This window comes from Pristis pectinata, chromosome 14, assembly GCF_009764475.1.
Source record: "Pristis pectinata isolate sPriPec2 chromosome 14, sPriPec2.1.pri, whole genome shotgun sequence".
Classification (NCBI taxonomy): domain Eukaryota; kingdom Metazoa; phylum Chordata; class Chondrichthyes; order Rhinopristiformes; family Pristidae; genus Pristis; species Pristis pectinata.
The window spans coordinates 23,954,654-23,973,479 of NC_067418.1; the positions used below are offsets into that span (position 1 = coordinate 23,954,654).

The 18,826-nt window shown below is 41.0% G+C and overlaps 1 protein-coding gene across 1 annotated transcript in view; it reads left to right on the forward strand.

Annotated features, from left to right (window-relative positions):
• LOC127577808 (ankyrin repeat and BTB/POZ domain-containing protein 2-like) overlaps positions 1-18,826 on the forward strand; it is a 157,547-nt gene that overhangs the window by 93,986 nt on the left and 44,735 nt on the right. The gene's annotated exons all lie outside the window — the stretch shown is intronic.

Consider the following 18,826-nt stretch of genomic DNA (forward strand, 5'->3'; position numbering starts at 1 on the left):
GTTTCAGTTTCCGTTTGTATGCAGGGAGGAGGAGCACAGCCTGGTGGTCTGATTTCCCAAAGTGAGGAGGAGGGGTGGCTCAAAAGGCATCTTTGGTTGTATGGCAGTGGTCAAGGTGTTGGCGCCCCTGGTGGAGCACGAGATGTGCTGATAGTATTTTGGTAACACCCTCTTGAGGTTGGCTTGATTGAAGTTCCCTGCAATGATTAGTAGTGCAATGACCATGGTTAGTAAGTTTGTGGATGACACCAAAATTGGTGGTGTTAGTCGACAATGAAGATGATTGTCTGGGATTACAATAAGATCTACATGAACTGGGGAAGTGGGCTAAGGATTGGCAGATGGAATTTAACTTGGACAAGTGCGAGGTGCTGCATTTTGGTCAGTTAACCAAGGGAAGAACTTGCACAGTAAGTTGTAGGGCCCTGGAGAGTGTTGTAGATTAGAGAGAGCCAGAGATACAGGTACATAATTTCCTGACAGCAGCGACCTAGGTAGACTGAATGATGAAGAAGGCATTTGGCATGCTCGCCTTCATCGGTCAGGGCATTGAGAACAGGAGTTGGGACATCATGTTGCAACTGTACAAGTGGTTAGTGAGACCACACTTGTCATACTGGTCTCCTAACTATAGGAAGGATGTCATTAAGCTGGAAAGAGTGCAGAGAAGATACACAAGAGCTTGAGTTACAAGGAGAGACAAGATAGGCAGGGACTTTCTTCCCTGGGCTCTTGGAGGGTGAGGGGTGACATTATAGATGTATATAAAATCATGAGGGGCATGGATAAGGCGGATGGCCACGGTCTTTTTCTCTAGGTAGGAGGATCCAAAACTAGATGTCATAGATTTATGAAAGGCAAAAGATTTAAAAGGAACCTGATGGGCAACTTTTTCACACAGAGTGATGGGATATGATACAAGCTGCCAGAGAAAGTGTTTACAAAAAACATTTAGACTGGCACATGAATAGAAAATGTTTAGAGGGATCTGAGCCAAAAGTAGGGAAGTGGGATGAGCTTGGATAGATATCTTGGTTAGCATGGATGAATTGGGCCGAAGGAACTGTTTCTGTGCTGTATAACTCTATGACTCTATTTCTAATAAATTATAAATGAAGATCAAAATAAAAGCTGCAGGTGCTTGAAATCTGAAATAAGATCAGAAAATTCTAGAAACATTCAGCAGGTCAGCCAGCATTTGCAGAGAGAGAAATAGAGTTAACCTTTCACATCGAAGGCCCTTTATCTGACAAAAGGTCCATGACCTGAAACGTTAACTCTCTCTCTTTCTTCAGAGGTTTCCTGGCTTGAACATTATCAGCATTTTCTGTTTTTATTTCTAATAAATTGATACTTCTGATTCTTTTTATTTATGATGTGGGAATTGACACAAATTGAATTATCTCAGCTGATGTAAGTAGTCGAAGTTTGGGTGCTGGAAAAAGTTGTTGAAATATAAGGCATTTCTTAGACACAAATATTTTCTTTGCCCTTGGATACAGCACACAAGGTTTAACCAATTATGAAAGACATCTGGTAGATAAGCTAAAATCTTAGAACATTTCATATTCTCCAGTCTGCAAGTGAGAAATATAGAGGACCATCAGTTTGCCTAATAGTTTCTCATAAAGTACTTTGAGACCTATCACTTTATCTAATGTTTGAGATGATTGTGGGTAGTGTATAATATGCAGATGTTTTTGGCAGTGGGTGGAAATGCATCTCTTAAATATATATTTCCATTGGCTTTCATTCTGGTTCAGGTTTGGAAATATTTGAGGTTTTTAATGTCATTGAAAAGCTGATGGCATAAATACTCATGTATCCTCTGTGTGTAAACAAAAATGAAGGGGAAATGCCACATGGAACTGTAAGCATGCAGAAGTTGGGGACTGCACTGTAAGTGTGCATGAATGGAGGAATCCTGAACTCATCGTGGAGTCCAGCCAAAGCACAAATTTTCTCTGTTATTCTGGGACGCCTGCTGCCAAACTTGGTTCAGCAACGCCATTCATTTCAATAGCGAGGAGTGAGGGAGAAAGGCAACTTGCGCTTAATTTACATCCGTTAATTTAAATTTTTAATTATTTTGTGTTTTCTTTTGTTTCTTTTGTTAATATTTTTAGTCTTGCTTAATTATCAACAGCTCTCAAATGGTATTGAATGAGATGTCAGAGACATTCACAATCAAGCCTTTTGCCAGCTCTGTTAGCCAGTGGAGTGCCTTAGCCAGACTCCAAAGTATTTTAATGCATGGGGCATGTTCAGACCCTATCGTGTGATTCTATTCACAATCAGGAGGCTGTGTGTTCCATTTGAGGAAGTTTGCACTGAAGCACCCACTCAAGGTAAGACCAAGTTTAGTACCTTGGCAAGATGTTACTGTGGGTGGTAAACCACTCCAAGGTAATTCCAGACCAGTGTGGCTGCAGCGACTATTCCTTCTGAGACACAACACAGAACTCTGGAACGACTCAGCAGGTCAGTCAGTGTCTGTAGGGAGAGATGCAGAGTCCATTTCATTAACCTGAAACACTAATCTATTATGACTTGCTCCTTTTTAAAGACTAAGAAGAAAGGAAATTTGATGCGCTTTGTGGTACATGCTGCACATTCCCAGTATGTGTTTAAACAGGTCCAAGCCACCATGCTGTTAGCCTCAATACAGCTTGCATCCTGGTCACACTTTCTTGCCAAATGTGCATTGCCAACTCATGGAGAAATTATCCAGTTTTATTTTAAATACAGCTGCTTCCCACTGATGTCAATTTCTCTTTCTTCCTCTTGTTCCGGAGGTTGTGCACTATCTGTACCATTAAAACAAAACACCCATTTTGAGTGAGTATGTACATCTCTGCAGACGCTTAGATTGCCACTAAAATAAAGGACTTAAGTCTCAGCACTACTTGGGAGAAGGCACCTGGACCACACTGTAGCACAAAAGTAAAATCTGCAAAGTAATAACAAAACAGAAATGAGTCAGAGCAAGTGAGTCTTTCAGTTGCAAAATCTTCTTGTCCAACTGCAGCTTTGACCACATTTGGTTCAATTTTGAAAACAAATCTTCTTACAACCACTGGATACTGTTGATGCTGCTGTTGCTTGGTAGTCATTATTTGGAGGTCAGAGTCCATTTAGTTCCCACTGAGACATTTTCTCTGTATTTTCCAGACCGGAAGAAGAGAATGGGGAATGAGAGAAGAGAAACGGCAGTTGATGAAAAAACAATAGGTTAGGTCTCCACCAAATTTCTAGAGAAATATTAGATTTTTGTCTCACTAACAAGTGCTGATGCTGCTTATATTTGTGAATGGCCGCCTTGTTTTATGCCAGTCATGGTAAGTAATGACTTTATTGGAACTGATGGTCTACGGCAGTGATTACTAGGTTCAACTCTGACTGAAAGGTTCAGATGACATTATAAGCAGAAAAGCAAAGACTGATCAGGTTACAGCCTTGAAGTGAAAATATGTTTCCTCATTTCATTAAATTTCATGGAGAGCTTCTGTTTGATTTTTGGATTCTTATTTTATTGAAAGCAGCCTTCAGTTTATACTACAATACATGAAGTTTGTTTTGTTTATATAATAATGGGAGGTTAATTGAATAATTATTAAATAGCAGGAAGTAAAATTATTTATCTTTATTTATAAATACTTTCACAACAATGAAATGTCTACAGAATATAAGTAATTACAAATGTCAGCAAATCTCTTTTTTTTAAAAAAACTTAAAAGTAAAGATTACTTTTGTCCAGAAGTTGCTATTGGAATGATAAATTCTTTTGAACAAACAATGTCTCTTTCATCAAACCCAATGAATGGAAAACTTGAGTAGTAGCCAGTATCTTCATCTTACTTAAACCTAAGGTACTTGCTGGATCAGAAGACGAACACCCTAAAAGGTAAAGCTGTTAGTAAGCCTGTTTTTCCCAATCAGTCTGTTCTTCCTGTTATGTCCACTGAGCCATGCAATTCATACTGTATGCTAATGTTCATTTCAATTAGAAAATAAATTAACTTGTTTAAAAAAGAATTCATTTACCTTTACTGTGGTAAAACGGTACTTGTGGGGATGGAGGCAGAGGATGTTGAGGGTTTGCGCTGAGTTGGGAGAATGTGAGCAGTAACACTGAGCTAGCTTCACTGAACTGAAGCATTTGGAAATGGGGAGGATTTATGCAGTTATTTTGTCCGCTTTTGTTACTTGGTGCCTTGTCACAGTGGTCCAGGTAAGGCCGGCGTCTCAGTGGAAACTTAGAAAATTGGTTCATTCTCCTTATTGGCTCAATATAGCATCTCGAAACTGCTGCACAAGGTTATAGAGTCAGAGAGAGATACAGCATGGAAAGAGGCCCTTCAGCACACTGTGTCTGTGCTAACCATCAACTATCCATTTTACACTAATCCTACATTAATCCCTTTTCTTCCTTCTCACCAATTTCCTGCCCCCTCCCCCCCCCACCACCAGATTCTATCATTCACTTACACGCTAGGGCCAATTTACAGTGGCCAATTGACCTGCCAACCTGCATGTATTGGGGATGTGGAAGGAAGCCTTAGCACCCAGAGGAAACCCATGTAGTCACAGGGAGAACATGTAAACTCCACTTGGACAGCACCTGAGATCAAGGTTGAACCCTGGTCTCTGGGACTGCGAGGCAGTGGCTCTAGCTGCGCTACTGTGTCATCGTGTTGAAGGTGTTACAGCATCACTGCAGAAAAGACACTGGATAGATATGGCTCAAAGCTAATAGATGCCTTCAATTTTAACAATGAGAAGTTTAAAACAAAATTAGTTAATGGCTAAAATTTACCCACAGGATACCTGAATTATTCACCAATAAAATAAATGTTTCTATAGAGTTTTTTAAATTTTTAAAAAAATTTTATTTACAGTGTGGTAACAGGCCCTTCCGGCCCAACGAGTCTGCGCCGCCCATTTTAAACCCAAATTAACCTACCCATACGTCTTTGGAATGTGGGAGGAAACCGGACCACCCAGAGGAAACCCACGCAGACACGGGAGAACATACAAACTCCTTACAGACAGCGACGGGAATCGAACCCCAATCGCTGGCGCTGTAATAGCGTCGCGCTATCCGCTACGCTACCGTGCTGCCCTCACGCTACCGTGCCGCCCTTATATAGAGTTATACAGAGTTATAGAGCAATACAGCACAGGTGACTTATGGAGATGTTTTGCCATCTTTATTCTGCTCATAGAGTGTTATAATTATTTTATTTGATATTCAAAGCCACAAAATAGGTCATATTTCTAATCTTCAGGCAGTAGTTGTGTGTGCTGTTCTTATTTTGATAAATGTGCTTTGAAAGTTGTCCATGGTATTAAATCTGTGAACATGTGGAATAATTGCTAAAATTATTAATTAATTAATAATTAATTTCTAAAATGGTGGGCCGAAGGGCCTGTTTTGTGCTGTATGGTTCTATAAGCAAACTGTATGTGTATTAATCCCCAGAACAAACATGCTGTCTTCACTCACACACCTAATGCAACAGACATTATTTTGGGTAAGTCAGGAATTTACCATGGAATTCGTACATAATGAGAGGACAAGACGTTGTTTACTTTCATCTCTATCTTTAGCATTTGACTAAATTATTTCTATCACCATAAATCCTTAAATCTCATAGATAATAGCAACTGAGGGAAATTTTGTTCTTACAGCTTGAAGTATTTGGGAATTAACATTTGATTGTCTAACATGAGATTATTGCAATCTCATAACTTTTTCTGGTGACTGAAATTAAAACTTGGCTGCAGGCAGAGAGCAGATAGCTTCTGAGAGGTCAAGGTGACATGGACACGGAGATCTAATATAAAGGTAATTATGCACTCAACCATATTATGCATCATCTATTGCCTGGGCAGTTTTCACAAGCCAATCTGTCCTTTAGATTTCCCTCTCCCCTGCAGGAGTGACAACACACCTTCCATCCTCCATAGTTGTGTGCTATCTATTGCATTTCAGATCGGGAATCCCACTATACATCTCTTCCCACAATAATTATTCCAAAATACATGAGTGGGCACAATCAAAACTAGTATCATAACAAAGAATCTGTCAAAATGCCTTTAGAGTGAAAAAGGGGTGTATTGCATAAAAGTTATTTATTTATTTTTCAGGATCTGGGTTTGGTTGGAAAGGCCAGCATTTATTGCCCATCCCTGATTGCCCTTGTAGTATGTGGTGTTCTGGGTCATTTCTGTGAGCATTTAGGAGTTGGCCACAGTGGTGGGTCTTTTTAAAAAAAAAATGGGCTTGATTTCATGCTGTGCTTTACTCTCTCAGAGGGAAAAAAAATCCTCAATGTAATTACAGTGAAATCATTTACTTTGAAGTACAGAGCATGTTATCAAGAAAATGCACCAGATATTTTTTTTACAGCAAATGCAATGAAATGGATGGCCAGTTAATCTGGTTTGGGTTGGGAGGGTAATGAGAAAACTTCTCATTCTTGCTTGATCAGTAAAATTTGATCTTTCAATCAAGGCGTACGTGAGAAGGACCTTATCTCGACAATTCAACCAAAGGATAACGTTCACGATAGATGCTAAATGGTTAGCAAGCTGTTCTGTACTGTGTTGGAGAATCAGGCTAAATTACGTGCTCAAACTTATGGCATAAATCAAAAATTGTACATTATCCTTTTGAATTTGTTCAAAAAACACAGTAGTCCTGCTGGATTTGAAAGCAGATTATTCCAAAGGATGTTATGGTGAATAAAAAACTTGTTCTCAGCAGTAATAAAATGACTTTGCACTTTACAAACAGGAAGGTGTGATGGCCTTGGTAAACTGCCAGGCTGTTGAATAGCGTTCCACTTGGGAATGCTCAAAGCAAAGGGAAACTAAATAGAATTTACAGCTTCTGTCACCGTAACTTCAATTCTGCTGCAGTACAGACTTCTGAACATCTAACACTAGGACTAATTCAACAGAAAGTTGGTGTTTTTTTAAGAAATGTCTGAATAAAAGACTCCTCTCTAGCCTCTTTTTAAAGCAACTGGCCTGCAGGATATTCTTTACTCTTTTAAGAAACTTGAAGCTGCCTCGGTCGGCTTCCACCAGCAGGACTGTAAATCCTAATAGAATTGTAAAACTATCTTCAATCCAAGTAGTTTAAGCGATGGAGCAGGCAACTGCATTGTTTTAGGTCAAATCCCAAAGCTGCCAGTGAGACCTGGCTGCTAGTGTTTAAATTGGTTTCAATCATTCATTCTCAGTTGGGCTGCTGTGTGAGGCTGCTGATGATGGTGGGAGTTCTTGAGGGCAGTGTGACTGTGAGGCTGGGGGTTGGCGTTGTTAATTCCAATGTGTTGTACATCACTAAGAACAAGCCCCAAGTCTACTAATTCCAGAAGCATTTGCACAATTCCTTGTAAAACCTGCAGCTTGCATTATCCCCACATTTCTTAATGCTATGAAAATGCAAGGGTCGATAGCCAACTGAGGTAAAGAAAGCAATCAACAGGGCTGAAAATTAAGTAAAAGTAATTCGATGTAGCCTTCCAGGTATTGTAACTTTCTATAAAATTCTGATATCTAGAACTCACTGTATCAGTCAGAGGAGTATCATTTTAGTACCTTATCCACAGACTGTAGCCTTGATTGCAATGCTCTGTGACCTGTTTTGCTTTCTGGAACATTTGGAACTTTTGGTGTTGTTTTGGCTTCTTTTCCACCAAAGTGTGATGCTTATTTAAAATCTGTTGGTTTATTTTTTTACTTAGATGTGAGTTGGAGCTAAAAATGGACTTTTATTTACCTGGTTTTCTTGTGTACTTGAACCAATTTTACAAAAATGTCAGATTACACTATATTTAACACCAGTTGAGATGATTTAAATGATGCCAGATTTAATTATCAGCACATGTCTGTGAAGAATAGGGAATGTGGAATTTTAACTCACCTATGTTGCTTCTGTCATAAAACTGAACATTAATTGACATGTATGTTCAGACCTGGAGGGAATTTCAAAATAGGTTGTACTTAGTGGGCCCGTCATCTATAAGGAACTTGTTTTCTTTCTTAGATACAATGTCTGTTAAGATGGATTAGAGGCAAGGCCAAATGGAAAGGAATTTTGCAAAGTGCTTCCACAGGAGAGCTGGAATTGGATCAAAGACTTGTCTATTCTGCGTGTTATATAAATGCAAGTGATTTAAAGCATGATGTTTAAAGTGTAGTGAAAAGTATAACTTTTACTTCATTTCAACCTACTTGGGAGGGGTCAACAAAACAGATGAAAATCTTTATTGATCCATTTTATACATTTGTACTGAGTGGCATTTACTTCCAATTTATCTCTCTGCTCTGGTTATTTCATTGACTATATTGCCCAAGGCTTTTTACCCCTCCCTCTCTCTTTTTCTCACACCTATTTATCCTTCCAGTGTTTGAGACAGCTGAACAATTGAATAAAGGATCATCAAGAAGGATTGATTATGGTGTCAGAATGTGTTCAGAATAAATGGGCCATATCTGTTTAAATTTATAGAATTTCCGTGAGCCTACAAATTTAGTAGGTAGGTTGAATCAATGGCCAAAATGTACTTTGGTTTTTGGACAAAGTGACATTTTTGCGCAAAAGTGTAAACGTCAACAGAGTGTTATGAGATAGATGATAAGATATTAGATCGGACTGATGAGTAGTTTCAGGGTAGAAGTGTGATGGGCAGAGTATCTGAATGGGGTTTTGAAGGCATCAGTACTAGCACTGCTTTGATTTGCAATTTTTATAAATGACATTAGATGATGGAACTACAGAAAATTGTTTGTAATGGCCAGTGAAGGCTAACTCTTGCGCTGGAATCTGGACTGGTTTGGTTCCAGGACATCAGAAGTGGCAGATGAAGTTAATTGTTGATGAATGTAAATCATGGGACTATGTAGAAACAGTGCAAGTGCAATTTACTTATGAAATGACAATTTAATTGAAATAGAGCAGGATAAAGAACTGATGTACAGTTATTAAAATTGTGAATTAGTATTCAGAAGTGGTGGGAAAAGCAAATAATATTTGAAAGTACAAAGATGGGGATGGGGGGTGTTGGTCCTACTTATGACTGAATTACTCTTCTTGTTACTTTGGTATTGAACTTGCTCTTGTGCAGTAGCTCTTAAGTGGCTTCCTTACATGGGCTGTTGATATGTATCCATCATCTGTCTCCAGGCTTCGATTACCTCCAGCCATACTGGTGAAATGTGCATCACTGACCACCAGAAAGCTAGTGATTTCTGTGGTGAGAAAACCCCCTGAGAGTTTGCAGCCACTGTCCAATGCCAACTCGGTATTCTGCTGTCCCAGAACAAGTTGTCTGAGCATCCAATCACTATAAGTTAGCAGGAAACACAATGCACAGTTTTTAACTAATTTGCTAAATAACATGCAGAGTGCTGAATATAGATATGTAGCAGTGTGATTGAGGTGGAGTATTATAAGTGTTATCAAAATCCTTTAGTTTGAAATATTCATGTGAAGGAATTCTAGTTCATGTGCATGAAATTAGTTTTCTGATCTAATTGTAGTTTAGTTCACCATTACAAACTTGAGTTTTGTTAAACAAGGTCTAAGGTTTTCAGTGTATTTTGCAGTATGACTAGTTTATAAATAGCTTCAATTTGTATTAGTTTTGTTGAAGTCAATGAATTCAAAGTGCAAATGTTGCATATCTTTAGCACAAACAACAGAAGAACTTTTTAACCTCTTCTCATTCTAGTTGTGTTAATTTTTTTTAATATAAAGTTATTGCAATTGAAAGAAAACAATGATTCTCTGAGGGAATTCAATTGGAAGGGAGACTGAAGGAATGAGGTGACATGAGAAGACCTGATCTTTAACCAGATATCCTAGAGGAGACTAAAGGAGAGAATGGCAAATGAGAAGGTAAGGGGAAAGGGGAAAGGGATTAGATGATTCACGGATTAAGTTAATTCAAAAGGAAAATGGCAAGGATAATTGGAAGAGGACAGAGAAGGTACAGTGGTGATGCTCTGGGAATCAGTGGGAGCCTGGGAAACCTTCGGGACTGTGACTGGGGAAACGAATGGGAAGTTGGCTTCTCTTTTCCTGCCGTGCCCCATCCCAGATGCATTCATTAGCAGCTTCTTTCCCCTTCGTAACATGGTGTGCTCATCAAAAGCTCCCTCTCCACCTCTGCAGCCAGCTGAAAAGTAAAAAGATAAATGAGTGTGAATTAGAAGAGATCGGAGAAGAAAGCCACAAATAAAGAGCTGGGCCAAAAGACACACCACTGGGGGAAACAAGACAGGAAAACAGCGACTTGCAGGCAGCAGAGAAAGAGAGACTGGGACTGCAGGGATCATCTAATAGCACATTAAAAACTTAATTCTGCATTCACTGCTGGGATTTCCGGCCATTAGAAATCCCTGTGTCCACATTTTTATCAAAACTGCCAATGTAAACTTATTATACTGTTCTACTCTCCCAGTAGAGTACAAGAGGATGTAATTGCAGCATGACAAGTTTACAATATGTACAAGAATTCAAAGTATAATACATAAATATATGGACAGAATGTATGACTTCATTATTGGCATTTGTTTCAGTTAGCATGCTCTGGTACATTTGTTCTCTAAATCTCCTATCCATCAATCTCACCCACCCACCCCCCAACCACCCAAAGATTACACTTGAGTTTCACTTCCACATGCATCTTCACAGGAGATTAGAGTGTTTGTTTGAAAGGGAGAAAGAATACTTTTACCATCCAGTTGGTTTGAATTCCCTCCCTTTTTACCTTCCGTGTACATTGAGATATTGTCGGCAGCTAAGACATCACACTGTTCCAGTTTTTACCTAACTGGTTCATGAAACTTCAGCAAACATGGGAAAGAGGCTAATTCTATGATGTGTACCATCTGCACCTCATCTGGAAAAGGCATATTAAATAAAATGCATCATCTCAGTGTAATCAAAGCCAGTGCATAGAGCAGAGGAGCTCATAAATTCAGGATCTGATGCATCTTTTTTTTCAACAGGAACATACGGAAACCCTTACTATGCATTTTCTTCACTACCAAATCATTCCTTTTGACAATTAATGACAAACTACTTTGAACTTTACTGCAAATACAAATTTTATTTGTGTTAGTTATAAAGTAGTCTCAAAATGAAAGGAAAGGAATGGATGTATAGAGGCAGTTCATCATATACACCAACGTCGATCGTCCCCTTGTCAAACGGAAAATTGCGCAGGAGCTATAACAGGCAGTTGATTCAGTACAACCAATTTTTTGCCAGCATTCAAATTTGTGCCTCCAGTTATTTTTATGTCTTGACTGCAGGCCTTGCTGAAGGTCTGACAAGTTCTCAGAAAACAACCTTTCAGCAGTACACAACTTCAGTCCTTCTCCCTGACCAGATCTAATGAGGGTTATCACCTCACAACTCTGGACTAGCTTCCATTCACCTTACTTTGTGTACTGTATGGGTTAATCCAGAGTAAGAGTCAGAATAGAGAGTTAAGTTTATTAATGTCAACAAGGGAATACTGCTGTCATAGTGGTTGATGCAGTCTATGACCTTGTTGCTTGGGAATGTGAATGTACTATATAACTCTTAATGGTGTCTTTGTGGCATTTTTCACATAAGCAAGGAAAGCAACATAGCTGATCCATAATCCAGGATTTCCAGCATGAATGTGCTGAGCTTCACATTGTATTAAACTGGATTTGGAGCATCAACTGATTCACAAACAGACCTTTCCTGTCTTGAGCTTAACTGAAATATTACCTGAAAAAGAATGGGAAACTGCTGCTGATTCTGTTCCCACTTCACAAATAACTTGTTAAAGGTGGAAACCAGATTAACCAGGTTTCTGTTCTTTACTCTGATTTGGGATATAGGCAGAGAATCAAAGATGTCCCTGATTCCTTCAGTTCAAACTCGGATATGAAGCTGTGATCTCACTGTGGATATGCCAGGTTAATAGCTTTCACATTGAGGCATGGTTTAAAGAAAACACTTCCAAAATTATCATAAAGTGTAATACAGAATTGCCTTAGCTTTTCTTTGCTGTGTTAGAATGGGACAACATTAAGATTGTTTGAGATTTGCTCACTCATCAGGTTGATGTATGCATCTGTCTCCACCAGTACATTGATTTGTGAGTTGCAAATGTTCACTTCTACCTGTGGCTCGGTGCGCTGAATGAGATGAATTAACATTTGCATACTTGGTATCAACAGAATCATGTTGACTTCTGCATTAGCGTCAACACTTGTTATATACATTTTGAGTTCTGAAGGACTCATTTGGTGAAATGGTTAGGTTTTCTATGTGACTTACAATGCTTACCCTGCAGCCGGACATTGTGCTTTGTGGGGGTAGATCCATGTCGATAAAGACATTGCTGTGAGTTCTGATTAATTCACTGATGCTGGTGATGTTCTCCAATGACTGTTTTGATTTGCATTCTGCCCTCATGATTATTTTCCCCTTTGATCCTATTCACAGCAGTATCTTGTGGCCTTGCACCAAGTGCTCAGTTCTCCAAAGTTGGCAATGATATTAGTTTGGACGGTTTGACATCTTTTCTAAAACTTTCCTTCCAAGTTGCTTTGATATGAATTCAATGGTCTTTGTTTCAGCTCTTACTTTTACATTTGTTGGCCGGTTCTCAGCCTGCTATATTGATAAATTGTTTCTTTTCCTCCTTGCTTTCTACGACAGAATACAATTTTCTCAGCTACTTACAGTTTTTGCTGCTATGTAGTAATACGGTGACAATGATGCATAACTATTCTGTACCAGGAGTACTTTCTTACTTTTCTTACATCACTTGTGATTCCAAATGCTGTCATTGTCCCGTTCAGTCTTCAAGAGGGCTGGGATTCACGACAGCTGGGAATGCACCTTGAATGGCACATGATTAAGTGTGCCTGTTGCTGACTTAATAGTGCATGAACTCAGCAAAGGTGCAGTGCACGTGTTGCGTGTTACCTTGGTTATCTTGCACAGATTTGGTTTGATTGGATCAGATGTAAGAAATTATTGACTCCTCAGAAGCAGTGTTAAAAGGGGCAGGCTGACTCGGTTACAAAAACAGGTGTAAGAAATCCTGTGACTGCATTTGAGTTTGCTTTGGGTAGTAATCACACAGACAAAATGTTCAAGCTAACAACAACTGTGTTCCTCGCTCCTTCATTCTTGTTACTCTGTTAAACCTTTGTATCTGTGGTTAATTATACAGACTCACTCCTGAGCACAATGCAGACAACAGCAGATTTTCTTTATTGCCACGTTCAAGACACTTGGCACATTCATAACTATCATAGTCTTAAAGAGGAAATATACAAAGTTCTCAGAAGGAAATGTTCTGGTGTAGTGTAACAATTAACCCACTTGGTACTACTTTGCAGAGTGCTGATTTGTTATAGGGTTCTTGGTCCTGGAGTTGGGACACTCTCCTACTTTAAAAAAGACATTCATTCGGGCTGCACACTGTTGTTGCTCCCCTGGCAATGAATCGCCCCATGGCTCGGTGTGGGGAGGCTGCTGTTAGGTGGGCTGGGGTGAGAAGTGCGGTCATTCAGCACTGAGATGTGCGGCTACTGCTGGGTACTGGCACCACCTGCTGCATGTGTTGGTACACGTCCCAGATCCCATGGTCACTCTCGCCATTTCCTGTTGGATGTGACAGAAGCTGCTGTGCAGCCCTTTCTTTGTCTGACTGCTCTGCTTCCTCCAGCTGGGAAGTTCCTCTGTGGTGACAAGCAATGGCCAGTGACCATTGTTGGGCAATTTATTGCTGATTCCTGGCTCAGTAGTACGCAGCAGCAGGCAGGGCAGTGTTCACACCGAGGTCCACCCCAACAGCAGGCAGAGCGGTGTTCACACCGAGGTCCACCCCAACAGCAGGCAGAGCGGTGTTCACACCGAGGTCCACCCCAACAGCAGGCAGAGCGGTGTTCACACCGAGGTCCACCCCAACAGCAGGCAGAGCGGTGTTCACACCGAGGTCCACCCCAACAGCTGGGAGGGCAGTGTTCACACCGAGGTCCACCCCAACAGCTGGGAGGGCAGTGTTCACACCAAGGTCCACCCCAACAGCAGGCAGGGCAGTGTTCACACCGAGGTCCACCCCAACAGCTGGGAGGGCAGCAGATTCTCAGCACAGCAGCACTGTCAGTAACAGATCTTTCTACATATAATGCTACAATGGCCCCTTTGGCACTGATTGCATGAACACCCCTGTTCCTGGGAATGCATCCTGCGAGCTTACTGAGATACCAGTGTATAAAAATAACGCTTTACTAACCAGCCATTTCCTGGCAAGTGGTTCATTGGTATGTCTGATGCGTCTGAATCACACAAGCATCAAATTACTTAGGTTCTTGTGCAAGCTCTTTATCGAGTATTGCAGGGTGACTGTCTCCCCAACGCCCCCCCACCACCACCCCCACCCCCACCCTGTTGTGACCATTGGTGGGCACTCCCAGGACAGCCACAACTTCACAAGGCAACGCTGGATTGGGATTCCGTAAAAAATGTCCCACACTTTCCATAATGTACTGAATTCACACCTACAAATCTCTCCCACAATTGCAGTGGGATCAATTGCAGTGTTGCTGGGCAGAGAAGGTAAGGAGATTGCACCATTGGGGATTCAAGATCTCAGGGGATCACACAGCTTGGGCCTCTGAGCTTTCAAGTTCCTCCCAGCAAAGCTCAGAGGCCCAAGCCGTGTGATCCCCTGAGATTCTGAACCCTTAATGGTGCAATCTACTTACCCTCTTGCTCAGTAACACTGCAATTGGTCCAAGTCCCAGTCTCCCAACCTCATTTCCCCTTAACTCCCACCCTTCAAATCAGCTCACCCACCCTTCATACTGTCAAGGCCATGCCCCCCCCCCCCCCACTGATCACCACCATCACACAACCTTCTAAACCCCACTGGAACCCTGATCTGTCCTCCCCATGGCTTCTTAACGAATCAAATTTCTCAACACTCCCACCGCACTCCCTTCGTCCACAACCACTCCCACCCTCTGATACTGAAAGCATTTTACTGCAGTTGTTATAACTTGCAGTCAGATTGACATTCCTCAGAGTAATCAACCATTATGGGCTTTACCGGTTGCATTTCATTGCCAATGACCTTTTCTAGCTCTGATGCTTGAAACTGTCATTAGGGTAATGCCCATTTTTGTTGCGAATTTTCGTTCTGCCCCTAAAAATGCAGAGGTTCACTGAACAGAATCTCATTTGTGTCATCGTACAATCCCAAGCAGTGAGCTTTGGCAGCACATTGAAAAATAAGCATTTTCATTGAACCTTTGGGAAAGGCAACTGCATTGGTGCATGTGATAATCTGCTTAAAGGCTTGACCATTTTCCTACTGAAGCAGGAAAGGCTGGAAGAATGACACTTACTCCAAACAAAGATGCATGGCATCATATCTTTGGGCTATGAGCCATGCGTTGGTCATTGATACAACATCACGTAGCATTCCACTGACACCGCTACAGGCAATTGAACTCTGATTATCAAGTAGATCTCCAGGCTCTCTGCAAAATGAGAGAGGCTCTCCCTTCCTGTCGTAAACCCTTTGAGTGGACCAGTAATTAACAATAGTCTTGGACCTATTAATGCAGTAAGTACTGTGGGTGAATATTTTAAAAATTCTTTATTGTAGTGGACTGGTGTACACAGTTACATGCTCTCAATGTCGTCTAAACATTACTGTTGGAGACAGCTTTCTAATTACCTTCTAATTACCTGTAATTCATAAGCAACATTTCTTCTAGCAGGAAGAGCTCAGCGAGTTAAAAGAACATTTGCATATAAATAGTCTGAGGAAGCCAGAGACACCCGTGTGAGTGCTCAGTGGATGCAGCAGCTGGACACCAATGACCTTTTCGATCATTGGTCCTTCACTGAAAATGTCGTCAGAGCCCTGGAGGTTGCAGGTGTGGGAGAAGGGCAGGGTGTACTGGTGGGACCATGGGTAGGTAACGGGCACTCAACAAACAGATTTTGTGAATGGTTGGGGGGGAGGGGGTGCAGTTTACAGGGACAAACAAGTGGGATGGAGGGGAAATTGATCGTGGACATGTAGTTGGGAATGTGGGGAAGGGCTGGATCAGGAACTGTAGTTGAGAAGGTGGAGAGGGATCAGTAATTTGGGAAGTCTCAGCCCTTAATAACCGTCCTTGATGTGTATTGTGGTCAACATCACATTGCTGCTCGTGTGTACAATGCACAAAAAACCCATCTACTGTATTTTGTGTTATTCAGCAGTTATACTAGTTTTCTAATAATAAATGTTAATTATTTTAAGAGTAAATTAATTATATTGTTTGCTGATTGAATTTACCAATTTAATAGTGTTTCAGTTCTGTAAAACCGGAAGTAAAATAGTTGGGTTTGATAACCATATCTGTATGATTACTTCTGGATTATGGTTTCACATAGATAATGGCAAGACACAAACTTGGGTCTGTTTAACATCTAATTCTCCAGTCAGAATTTTGGCTTCCCTTTTGAAAAGCTTCAAAATCATCAATGGCACTGAATAAGTCATCTGAACCACTGTTTTTCACTGTAGAATTTTTATTGCTGAACTGAACTTCTGAAATGTGCCATCTCCTCAGCTGTTCTCAATAATTCCTAACAGATGGATCTCCTAAAACATCACACTCACAGTAAAGATTGCTGCATTCTTTCTCAGTTCATGAAACTAGCAGTGAGTCCATATTGCAAGGGATACTATGGCTTTAATAGTCACGTAGCACCAACCTTGTAGGCTTATGAAAGGGCTTCTGTTTATATGGCCACCTTTAGACTTACAAACTGAAAACCACAGCACCTGGCTGGCTGTAATATATAGACCAACAAATCAGAGCAAATGCATTAGAATTTTTATTTCTGGAGCTGCTTAAAAGTACATAGAAGATTAATAGAGCAACAGCAACAAAAAAGTTTGCCTTTTTAAATTCAACCAATGATTTATTGTTATTGAATATCTTACACATCCTACCTCTTGGCATTCTTTGCTCACAGTTTTACCACATGTCCACATTTTATTCCTGTTCAGATTTGAATGCAGAAAGCTTGTTACTTCATTGCCACCATGTCAAATTCATTTGAGTGAATTCAACCAACATATTATGTGAGCAGGGATATTTGTCAAACCAGAAAATTATTTGCACAGCTTTACAGAGCTGCTGAAGAGTACAATTCACCATCGGCTCCAGTGTAAGGACTAAGGCGGAAGGATTGGAGGTGGAAACTTGTCCTGCTGGTGGATTTGAGAGATCTAGAAACAAATGGGAATATCGAGTGGCTGTTTTGTCACATCCTGAGAAGCAAAGTGGTTGTCAGGAGGGTTGCTCCCACCGTCCCCCACGCCCTGCACTGTTCGCTGCCTGTTAGGAGGTGAAGCTGTGACTGGATTTCTCAGCCCACTTGTGCATGGCAGCTGCAGAAGCTACAACTCTGCATGTAGCTCTCCACTGACCCACATGCGGTGAAGGCAGCTCCTTCTCAGTCGATGCCAGGCTGGTGTATCAGGGCTAATAGTTGTGATTGGCAGCAGCTCACAGTGCCAAATAGCAAACTGGCAGTCGATCATGCTTGCGTGTGGTCTTTGACACAGTCCCACTCACAACATAACGTGGCATGATTGGAATATTTCTGAGGGATCTAACTTTGTGGTTTGTGAGGTATGGAGACATATTGTGGGTGCCATTGGTCTGCTGCCTCAGCTTCTTTTGGGATGAGGAGCATGCACAGGTTGTCTGCTGGGTCTAGTCACAGTGGGCCACAGATACCTGCGTAAACTTGTGGATTGGCACAGAGGCCTCACTTGCAGATGCTCCCATGTCTCAGCATGAGGGGATTTCCACCAATTCTAGAAAAGGATCTGTGGAAAGAAACTTCTGACCAATTGGCTGAAACCTCAGGAGAAACTCAGTGGCAGCAAAGAGGCATGAGGAGGGGGAAAAAAGGCTTCAAGTATTAAGTATGTAGTTAACTACCACTTCGGTTTTACTCAATTAGCATCACAACTGATTCCATCAGAACCTGATATCACCCAATTGTCCACGTTCTGTTGACTTCTAAAGATCCAGAGTACACATTAGAGCTGCTTGGTTGAGGCAGATGCTGACAATATCACAGCTTGCGCTTGGCTGAGTGCCAGTGGGATGGGGCTGCTGCTCTTCTTGTTTGCTTCCAGATACTTGACATAAGTCAAGACAACTCAAAGCCAACAGCGAAAATCCAAGCTATTATTGGAAGTTTGCAACTTGGCGAGTCTGACCAACTTTCCCTCAAACCATGTTTATGGGTTGAGGAGGATAGGAAAACAGAAAGTACCAGGGAGAAAATATACCACTGTTGATGCTATTTTTGGCATAAGGCAACATTCAGGGTCAACATAGCATTCTGTTACCTTGAGCATTATTTACAAGTTTTTAACCATTATTTTAAACAGCAGTCAGATTTTAATAAGAATCCAATGGAAGGCAAGTAGACAACAGCCATATTTATTCCTTGTTTATTTATTCCTTAAATAAAAAGGAATTGGATGTACTTTGTAAGGTCAACAGTGTAGTATTGACCATGTGCCACTGTGGGTAGGGACTCTTGTTGTGAACCAGTGATGTCAACAGGAAGGTCAAACTCCTGAGGCACTAAATGTTTGGCTCTAAAAATGTCCTGCAAGCCACAGGAAGTGGCACAGGCAGTATTGCCTTAAACAGCAGGTGATGTCATTGTAAGACGGATTTCTGACAAAAGGTAATCCAGATTGCAAAGTAAGTGGCTGTAAGG